This window comes from Bos javanicus, chromosome 24 (genome assembly GCF_032452875.1).
Source record: "Bos javanicus breed banteng chromosome 24, ARS-OSU_banteng_1.0, whole genome shotgun sequence".
Taxonomy (NCBI): Eukaryota; Metazoa; Chordata; class Mammalia; order Artiodactyla; family Bovidae; genus Bos; species Bos javanicus.
Window position 1 is genome coordinate 55,104,750 of NC_083891.1, and position 11,156 is coordinate 55,115,905.

Below are 11,156 nucleotides of genomic sequence, written 5' to 3' on the forward strand. Positions count from 1 at the left end.
CGGACCTTTGTTGGCAAAGTAATGTCTCTGCTTTTGAATATGCTATCTAGGTTGGTCATAACTTTCCTTCCAAGGAGTAAGCGTCTTTTAATTTCATGGCTGCAGTCACCATCTGCAGTGATTTTGGAGCCCCAAAAAATAAAGTCTGACACTGTTTCCACTGTTTCCCCATCTATTTCCCACGAAGTGGTGGGACCAGATGCCATGATCTTCATTTTCTGAATGTTGAGCTTTAAGCCAACTTTTTCACTCTCCTCTTTCACTTTCATCAAGAGGCTTTTGAGTTCCTCTGCACTTTCTGCCATAAGGGTGGTGTCATCTGCATATCTGAGGTTATTGATATTTCTCCCGGCAATCTTGATTCCAGTTTGTGTTTCTTCCAGTCCAGCGTTTCTCATGATGTACTCCGCATATAAGTTAAATAAACAGGGTGACAATATACAGCCTTGATGAACTCCTTTTCCTATTTGGAACCAGTCTGTTGTTCCATGTCCAGTTCTAACTGTGGTTAGTAACTGATAAAAGGGCATTTCACACCAATGAGGAAAATATACATTATTTTAAAAACAGGATGAGAGATTGGAATATTTTGATCCAGTTATTTTGGTAAAAATTTAGTTAGAGCTTTGCACCACACTCATGGATAGCACAGAGAGTTAAATAAGAATAAAACGTAAGAAAACAATAAACTAGAAAAAATTGTAGATAAGTGTATTTGACTTCATAGAAGATAGAGCCAGTCTAAATGTTCAGATAAAGGAAAAAAAATCATAAAAGAAAATTTTATATAATTTATATTTTATAAAAAGTAAAAATTCCAAACATCAAAATACCATAAGCACAAATAAAAAGCAGATTACCAGCTCAGAAAAATATTCTTACTATATTAAGGTTAATAATCAGGTGCCTAGCCAAAATTAAAATGGGCAAGACAATATAGTAAAAAGAAAGACAAATGACCAGTTAAGGTGAAAATGCTTTTCTCTCTGCCAATCAAAAGAATTCAAGCTAACACAATAGGGAGATATAACCTGTTTTTACCTAATTTTGCAAAGATTTTAAAAATGCTGATGGCATTGTTGGCAAGGGCAAGGTGAAACAATCACTTGTATGCTTCTAGCGGGAAAATAAATTGTTTCAGACTTCCTGGCGGACAGTAAAGCAGTATATATCAAAAACTTAAATATGTTTTCTCATTTATACCTAGGAGTTCTATTTTTAGCAAATCATTGCAAAGAAAGAATCAAATATATATGAATGTATGAATTGCTTACTGTAGTATTATTTTTTTAATTTATTACGAAGCATTTAAAAGATATAGAAAGCATAAAGATTAATGCAGTAGACACCCATGTACCCAACATCCCTTGTTTATCTGCTGATGAAGAAATAAATCACTATCAGTAGGGTTCTATGGCTGAGTCCCTTTGCTGTTCCTCTGAAACTATCACAACATTGTTAACTGGCTATTGTTGTTGTTCAGTGGCCAAGTTGTGTCCGACTCTTTGCAACCCCATGGACTGCAGCACCCCAGGCTTCACTGTCTCCCAGAGTTTGCTCAAAGTCATGTCCACTGAGTCGGTGATGCCATCCAGTCATCTCATCCTTTATTGTCCCCTTCTCCTCCTGCCCTCAGTCTTTCCCAGCATCAGGGTCTTTTCCAGTGAGTCGACTCTTTGCATCAGGTGGTCAAAGTATTTCAGCTTTAGCATCAGTCCTTCCTGTGACTATTCAGCGTTGATTTCATTTAGAATTGACAATACTCCAATGCAAAATAAATAGTTAAAAAAAAAAAAAGTGGTGACACTCTCTCTGCATCCTTCTCTTCATGCCTTTGCCCTCCTTCATCTCCAGAGGTGAAGGTGGTATTTACAATTCAATATGGCATTATGCAATTATAAACTTCCTATGTGAACAAGCTTGAGGGGATTAAATAAATTATGATAGCTTACTGGTGAAATATTATGTTAAATTTATCTTTAATATTATATGTATGATACATACACATCATTTGACATTTGAAAAATAGCCTCAAAATTAAACAAAACTAAAATCACCCATAATTTCATCAGCCAGATACAACCATTGTAACTTCTGTTGTAGTATCTGCTGTGTCATCTAATCTTTTTAAATAGAATTTCATATTGTTTAAAAATTAAATCATGCTATACATACAGCCATAGAGTTTGCTTTTCCTCTTAGAAATCCTTAAGAAAACTCTTCTATTTTATAGAATTTTATAGTTGTTTTATACCAACAGCTCTGTGGTATAGATTAATATTTACTCACTATTTTTTAATATTTTTGTGTTATTCCAATTTTTCCTTATTATAAATGACACTGCGGTAAATTTCTTTGTTGCTAAATCTTTGCTATACAATAGTTATTAGGTAATTTCCTAGAAAGGGAATTTTTGGCCTAAAATTCTAAACAAATACAGTAATTCTTTAGGAGAATATGTACTAATGTGATATATTGTTAAGTAAAGAAGTAGACTACTCCGTAGTATATGCAGTATGTTTGCAAATGTTAAAAAGATTTATGCAAGTGAAGATGCTGAAAGGAAATACAGTATATCAAAATGTGAACAAGGTATCTCTGGGCAGATGGATAATGACTTATTTTTATTTGTCTCTTTATGTTTTTCTGTTGCTAGTTTTTCTATAGTAAGCATATATTGCCTTATGATCAGAAACAAAATAATAGTTTTTTAAATAATTGAGTAAATATTGAAAAGTTTACTGAAGTACAAGGTCCAGGAAATAAAACTTTACAATTATCCTTGTGAGAAAGACCTGGGGTTCATAGTGAGCCACAAGCTCAAACTCAACAAGATGCTAAAGCTGCTTAAGGATAAAATGCAATGTTACATCGTGTGGAACAGAGCAAAATAGCAGTCCTCCCCCAGTCTATGTCTGTGGGGCTACAGGTGTCACACGGTATTCTGTAGAGATGATGCGGTATGTTTGCACAAGAGGCATGAGGTGGTTAAAAGGGGTCGGAAGCTGGTACAAATTACTGGGCCCAGTCATCCAGAAAGGCACCAGGGGCTGATTATATTGTATATCAACACAAATCCACCGTTGCTGGGGATGCCTGAAAACAATTTTTAACATTAGGGTTCTAACCCCATTCTTGGCAGCTTTCTCTCTTGAGAGTGAAAGTAGCTAGAAGCCTGAACCACGGTGTTGAAGGAAGAATGGTACACTCGAGTTGAATCAAGGCCAGCGTTTAACTCCAAAGGAATCCGGTCTGGGGAAGGGGGCATTCAGATTTTCAAGGGGATGATTAGAGAGAGGCAAGTGACTGCTCCGTGACTGTAGTTGACATGCTATTTTTGGAATAAGCATTGGGAAAGGGCTCAGTCTCTGGCAAGAGCAGGTTCCCTGCTCAGGGCATGGCAGGAGTCCAGTCCTAGAGACACGCTATGGAACGCAGGAAGGTTTACACTCCACAAAAATGCCCATGCCCAGGGCCTGTCCTAGCTTCTCTATCACAGCCGGGATGGTAAGAAGGGTCAATGTCTATTTCTCTCGTGGTGGTGCTTTAGTCGCCAAGTCGTGTCCGACTCTAGTGACCCCGAGGACAGAGGAGCCTTGCAGGCTACAGTCCATGGGATTCTCCAGACACAAATGCTGGAGTGGGTTACCATCTATTTCTCTACTAAACTAAAATTTTTACCTTGAATCATCATTTTATCTCATGGCAGAAGATGTAGTCTGGTTAATCTTTGTTTACTGGATCACTTTTTTTTTTTTTTAACTCATTTTTGGTTTATTTTCAGACACTCTGGGGACTCTGTTTCTCTCCCGTGCCCCATGGTGAGGATTACTTGATTCTAGTCCTGTCCTTCTTTCTGGGAGATTCTTGCCCTGTAGGCACTGTGATGTTCCGGATGCCTCTCCTAAGTCAGACCTTTGGTCCTCCCCCAGGGAGCACCTTATCCCAGATGTCAGATCCTAGCTGGATCATGATTCCCTCACCTCCTTGTCTCGAGTAAATCAACAAGTCTTCCTTTGTAACAGCAATTGTCCAATTGCTGTCTCATTCTTACACAGTAATGGAGTTTAATAGACAGTGGCTCAGACGGTAAAGAATCTGCCTGCAATGCAGAAGACCTGGTTTCAGTCCCCAGTTGGGAAGATCCCCTGGAGGAGGGCATGGCAACCCACTCTGGTTTTCTTGCCTGGAGAATCCCCACGGACGGAGGAGCCTGGTGAGCTACAGTCCATGTGGATGCGAAGAGTCAGACACGACTGAGTGACTGAGCACATGGTATGCTGGGGGAAATCACAAAATCTGGTTTTCTTCCTTAATTTCAGAAAGTTCAATAACCCTAACTGCACAGAAAGTTTGATAAAAATCAAATTTCTGCATCAGTTTCTCTGGAAGCTATTTAAATTACTTTAAAGCAAAAGGCAAGGTAGAATGTAAAATTGGGACAGTCTTCCGTTAGAGTTATCATGAAAAAGAAAATCCAGACAAGAAACGTGAATCCACTTCAAAAAGTGGCAAATATCAAATTCTTTAAGGAGTGAACTGTGGGAACAGATGGGCAAAGGAACCACCCAGGTTTGTCAACCTTCTAAATAAGCTAACTGAATGGCCAATGTGATTTGTGTCATATTAGAAGAGGGTGAGCTGACCAAGACCATATCTCAAAAAACAGTGACAGTTATTTTGATGGAGGGAGAAAGATCTGTTGTTAAAAAAAAAAAAAAACAGGAAATTGATACTACTACTGATGAATTTCACCGAGTTCAGGGCATTTTTTGACAATAATAGATGGTAGAGAGAGATATTCTAAAATAGTATCTGCCATAGTAGAGGCTGTGTTGAATGAACGCAGTGGGGTTAGGTTAGTTTAAACTACAAGCATTCCAAATGAAAGTCACACAACAGTCTTAAATCTGTTAAACAAAGAGGGGAGGGATATTTCGGGAGCCTGGGATGGACATGTACATATCGCTTTATTTACAATAAATTACCAACAAGGAATTCCTGTATTAAAAAAAAATGGACAGGGTGTAAGAGAAGGATAATACAGGAGACCAGATTGGCCATGTGTTGATAATTCTTGAAACTAACAGGTGGATTCATGGGGATTTTATTACACTACTCCTTTTACTTCTGTATGTGTTTGAAATTTTCCATAATAAAAAAGTTAAAAAGAGAAACATTAAGGAAGATCAATTCAACAAGACCTTTCTTTGAAAGGAAACTTTTTGCTGCTGTTGTTCATGTAGGAGTTTCGAAGGTCTTATTTGTAGGGCTAGTCCTCCGCTGGGATACACTCACTGGCCAAACCTGATGCTCACGATAATTGGTGTCTGTTCCCATTGGTTGGTGTCCCTGGAGTCCTGGCAGTTTACTTCTCTATTGTGACTAGCATCTCTGTATCTGTATTAATCAAAAGAGGTCTTTGACGCAGACTCACAGTGAATCAAAGGGAAAGGGATGGATGTTGAACTGATGGTATTGGAAAAGCTGCCTAATATTAGGGGGAAAACATCGTATATTCATCTCCCAGCATAATAAATTACAGAAGCAGTAAAGTACTAAATATTTAAAAATATATATATATAAAAATAGAAGTAGAAAGAAAATAGGTGATGACCTGATTTTCTGTAGAGCAACAGAAAACAAAGGAAATAATCATCAAGAAATGCATGATACATTTATCTAAATAAAAATTTAAATTTTTATGTCTCAAAAATCATAAAATTAAAAGGCAAAGAGTAAAACGGGGAAGAAACTGTTCCCTACAATTACAATAAAGGACTGATATAAAGGGTTTATATAAATAGGTTATAAAAGCATTAAGGTCTCAATAGAAAAATGGGCAAAGGACATTAATAGGCAATTCACAGAAGAGGAAATGGCTGGGGAAATCTGAAAAAGCTCTTTAATGACAGTAGTCCCAAATGAATGAAAAGAGAAAAACAAAACTTTTTTTTTTTTTTAACTTATCACATTATAAAAGATTTTTGGGGCAATGATAATAGTCATTACTAGGGACATTTGCAGGAAGCAGCATTCCTCAGGTGTTGCTGCTGAGACTGAAAATTTCTGTAACTGCTCCTAAAAATCAATTTGATCATGTATTTTAAGAGCCTTAAAAAAGATTTATATATATGGATCTAGTAGTTCTAAATATAGAAGTCTACCCTACAAAATAGTCTTCAACTCAAAGATTTATGCACACAGATTTTCATTTTAGCATAATTTACAATAGCAGAAACCAGAATCTACAAACATTCAGCAAGAGAGGTAGGTTACACTGGTAGGGTGCAAAATTAACAGTCATTAAAAATGAAGTAAATTAGGAGCTTGGGATGAACATATACACACTATTCTGGATAAAAGAGATAACCAACAAGAACCTACTGTATAACACAGGGAACTATACTTAATATTTTGTGATACCCTAGAAAAGGAAACAATCTGAGAAAGAAATATATATATATAAAATATCATGTGTATATGATCCCTTTGCTGTACACCTGAAACTAATACAACATTGTAAATCTATTGCAATAAATAGTAATTAAAAGAAAACTAAAAAATCAAAAAACAAATGCTTTTTAGTGACATAGGGGAAATAAGTAGAAAAAGCAGAATGTAAAATTTTATACACAATAGTTCAAGCTATAATAGTTCAAGGTTATAAAAAAAAGGTAACAAGACTGGCGGGAAAACACCCAAGTATCAACAGTGGTTAACTCTTGTTGGTGTGAATAAATACTTATTTTCTTCTTTATAGTGTATTCTCTCATTTTATACTGTCTACAATGAGCATGTGTTACATTCATAATCAGAAAAGAAATCATTATTTTAAAAGAAAAATCTCTAGAATTGTAGATTTTACCTGGCAGAAAATATCAGAGGAAACCATACTGATGAATTGTTTTGTAACATTTTTTAAAGAAGAATTTCACAGTTCTATTCAAACCAAAGTAATAACCTCCCCCCCCCTTTTTTTTGGCAGAGCAGTAGCAAATAATAACTAGGCAAAAACTGTGTATAATTAGTTTTTACAAAAATGGTTAAAATATCTCTGTTAAAAAATTGAAGAATAAAAAGTCCTTAGCCGCTCAGGGTTTAAGTAAGAACACAGACATTTTTGTCTTATGCCATCATTACTAACTAGTGTAAAAATTTCACAGTGGCATTTTGTTTCAGTCTTCATTTCTTGCAGTTTCCGAAAGTATTGTTTGATCTCAAGATCAAGACGATTTACGATGTGGAGAAAACTTGCTCCAAGTTTTCCATAATCAGTCTCCACCTTCTCAGACCTCCCTGGCTTGCTTTTATAGTTATCCGTCCCCTTCCCAGAGTCTCAGTAGATTCACACAGGAGTGACAACCCAAGTCTTTCCCCCAGAGCCAGCCCCAGGCAAATTTGTCAAGGAACTGAAGTTGGTGGCACTTCCTTTCTCCAGCCCCACGTCTGGTGTGTTCCCACCCTCTCAAAATCTGCTCTCACACGCTTTAATCACACTAAGCTACGCTAACGCTTCTGAGCATCTACTCTACACCAGGCATCCTGTTAAAGGTTTTCACCCATAATATTTTATTTTAGCCTCACAATAACCTTGAAAAGGTTTGTTTGCCTTATTTTACCGAGGAGGAAGCTGAAGCCCAGAGAGGTTAAGAAAACTGCCTGTGGTCACACAGCTAGCCGGAGCTCATATCCACACTCAGCTCAGGTTGATTCAAGAGCCGTGTTTGTTCGCAGTTGGTGGGGCCAGGACTCTGGACTCTCAGGACCCTTTTCCAAGCTTTTTAAATTCAATTTTATAGATAGTTTATCTGTTTCCAACTAAATCCCAATTGTTCTTAAATTGGAGAGTCTAACGCTTTACAGTTTGCTCCTCAAATAGTAGGAATTTCCTAAAGAATAAGGACATGTGCTTAATTATAGCTAATAGATCCATCAGTTGAAAAGAACTTTACAATGGATTTGGGCAGCACTGAGTTGTCTCTAATTGTCACACCTTCCCTGAAGCCACATAAGGGGGAAACAAGAAAATTCATGGGCTTGTCTTGCTTAATTAACATTGTTTCCCCCCTGGAATCTAAAGGTCATCCCATAAGGTTATTAATACCCCATTTCTCTCTGTAACTAATAAAGATTTGAAAACACTAATTCTCAAGAAATTCTTCCTTACCCCTTAATCAATTGCCAATTCTGCTCCTCACTAGCTATAGGCACTCAGGCAATTTACCTTGGGTCTCTGCTACAGATTTCTCCTCTGGAAAAGGAGGATTGGATTAAAACTTATACCCTTCTCCTCAAGTTGTGGAAAGAATTAAATGAGATAATGCGAGTGAAGTTTTGGATAGATGGGTGGCTCAGGAAGGTTCACTTCCTCATTCCACTTCCCCCTCTCCTTTGTATCTTGATATTTTCTCTGTGGAACAGTCACTGTGTCCTCCTGAAGGTTTTCTTAACCGTTTTTTTCCCCTCCAGGATACTAAATTCCTATCCCTTAATTCTTTTCCAAGAGACCTTCTTTTCCAATTGTGTACCTTTTGCAACCTCTCCATTCCACATCACGTTAAATACAAGACCTAACAGGGTTTGGATAAAGCCAGACACAAATCTCCTTTCCAGCTCCCTTTCACTTTAGCTCCTCTTTCTCTCCCCCCAAAACCCTCCTCACCAAGCAACAACAACCAAAAAACCCAGAGTGGCAGAGAAAGGAGGCCCTCAAAGTTATCAATTAAATGATCTTCCTTTGGTGGCTAAAGAAAGAATGTTTGGCAAGAGGGTAGCTTTACAGGAAGGAAAAAGAAAAAGATGCTTTTCCTAACCAACTTCCTAGTCATCCTCCGTCAGCAGCAGCTGTAGGAATCCCTTCTCTGCACAAGGGCAAGGTGCCGAGGGGCCGTTTAACACCTGGCCCCAGCTCCGCTGTAAGCCTGGCGAGTATCAAACACCGTGGATCACAGAAATGTTTATGGTGGTTATGATACAGTGAGCCGGGGGAACGAAATACTTCCCACCCAGTAATATTTCATGGAAATGCTTTTGCTGAGTTGATGATAAGGAATCTCTTCCTGGTGGTCAAAACCAAGGAATTAGGAACCTAAGATTTGACAGCTGGAAGAGAGGTAGAACTCCCACTTCCCGAGGTTAAGGAATATGAATTGTGTTCAGAAATCTTCCCACACTCCCTGGTTAGTACATCCACTGATTTAGAAAGTCCCAGGGGCTCTGGAAGTTTCTGATGATGGATCATCTTTTTTTTTTTTTTTTCCTCCTTTCTCCCTTTGCTTCAGGGCTCCAGACAGTTGGTGCTTAAGTGTCTACGATTTAACGTTTTCCTTGGGCTATCGTATGTCTACCTATCCCGCCCAGGACATCTCCCTAAATAATCTGAGTAGAGACGAACGATCCTCTCCTAGGAGATTTATCTGAGAAGGGAGGTGCGCGGGGCCGTTCGAATTCCGAGGCTCGGATTTCGTTCCGGGCAGGTCAGATGGTGCGGTCGGCGGGCCCGAGGGATGCGCGCAGCTGTCCCCGCAAGAGGCGCGGCGCACAGGTGCTCGGCCTCCCGCCCCCGAAGTCGCAGGGAAGCTGCCGCACAGACACGTGAGTCGCAGGCGGTTAAACCTCGGGTGTTTCGACCCTGGTGGACAGAAAACAAACAAAAAGTCAACGACACCCAGGGCGACTGTCGCGATTAAAGCCCCGGCCCCTCTGTCGCCAGCCCTCCGTCCAAACCGACGGAGAGCCTCGGATTGGCACCTCGCGGCCCGAGCCTCCCTTCGCGGGCTGCGTCTGCGCCATCTCCCCGCGCGGTCTGCACCGGCTCGGCTGCGGGGGCCGGGCGGGTTCCGCCGGCCGTGGGGGTCGGGGTGGGCGCGAGGGCGGGCGCCCCTGACACCGCCCGGCCGACGGTGCCCGCAGGCCCGCGGGCCGCGGCGGGTGCGTCCCTCCCGTGCGCCTCGCGCGCTCCCGGGGCGCCGGCCGAGCGCCACGCGGTCTTAGCGCAAGTCGGGCTGGGAGCGCGTTCCTCGCGGCCGCTGGCCGCCCCGCCCGGTTCCCGCCGCGGGCCTCGCCCCGCGGTGCCTCCGCCCGGGCGCTCCGTGCGGCTGTCTGGCCTGGCCTGGTCCGCCGATCGCGCTGCGGCGCAACTCGGGGGGCACCCAGCAGGCGCCGGCTCCTCCGCTGGTCCCGCGCTTTCCGCGCGGTTCCGCCGCCTCCCACCCGCGAGACATCTCCAATTTGATAGGATCTTTGATCAACCGCAGCGTTTCCCCCAGGTGTTAGCTGCCTCGGTTTGTAACTTTTCTGCATTCCCTATGATTGCTTCTTTTCTTTCCTCTTTAAGGTTGTGGATGGTTCAAAGTTTGGACCTGGCATGTTAAAAAAAACAAACACAAAAACATGTTACAGTTTTACAGGACGATGCTGAGTGGGTTTTTAATTTACCGACAAAAATGATTCCACCGCATGACCCCAGGCTCTTCATTTTCCTCTCTGAATCTCAACTTTACTTCATCTATAAAGTAAAATTTAAATTATTTTTATCTCACCTGCCTTCAAGTAGAGGGTTGGTGAGATGACCTCGTGAAAGGTCTTGCAGGGATCGCTAATGATTTTGTGATCCGTAGATTTGAAACGTAGGATTAGAAATATATGATTTTCTTTTAAGCGATGAGTAAAGAGCATTTTCTGTGCAGTTAAGTGTCAGAAGCAGGGCGTCTTTCTCTCTCCCTCTCGCCAGCTGGGGCAACTAGGGCTCTCCACACTCAGTGTCAGTGTCATGAACACAGAATCAGGGAGTCAGACCTGAGGATGACAGGTCTGTCCTGCAAGGACTGCAGGTTAGTCCTGTAAGATCCTTTGTGCCATTGATTTTCTCTGCTCATACTGATAATAGGATAGTAAATTGTGTATTTTGAGTTTCCCCTCCTTTCATGTTTTCAGTCCTGGAGGGAGAGAGACGGAGACAGAGAGAGAAGGGGAGAGAAAGGCAACTAGTTCTCATCTTTAAAATACCAAAAAAAAAAAAAAAAAAAAATCAATCTCACTGATCAGTGTGGAAAACCAAAGGCCCAAATCCCTTCCATTACCCTCCACTGTGATTAAAATTGAAGTGTTCTTTTTTTAAAAAAAAAAAAGTCATTTCAGATTGCAAGGAAGAG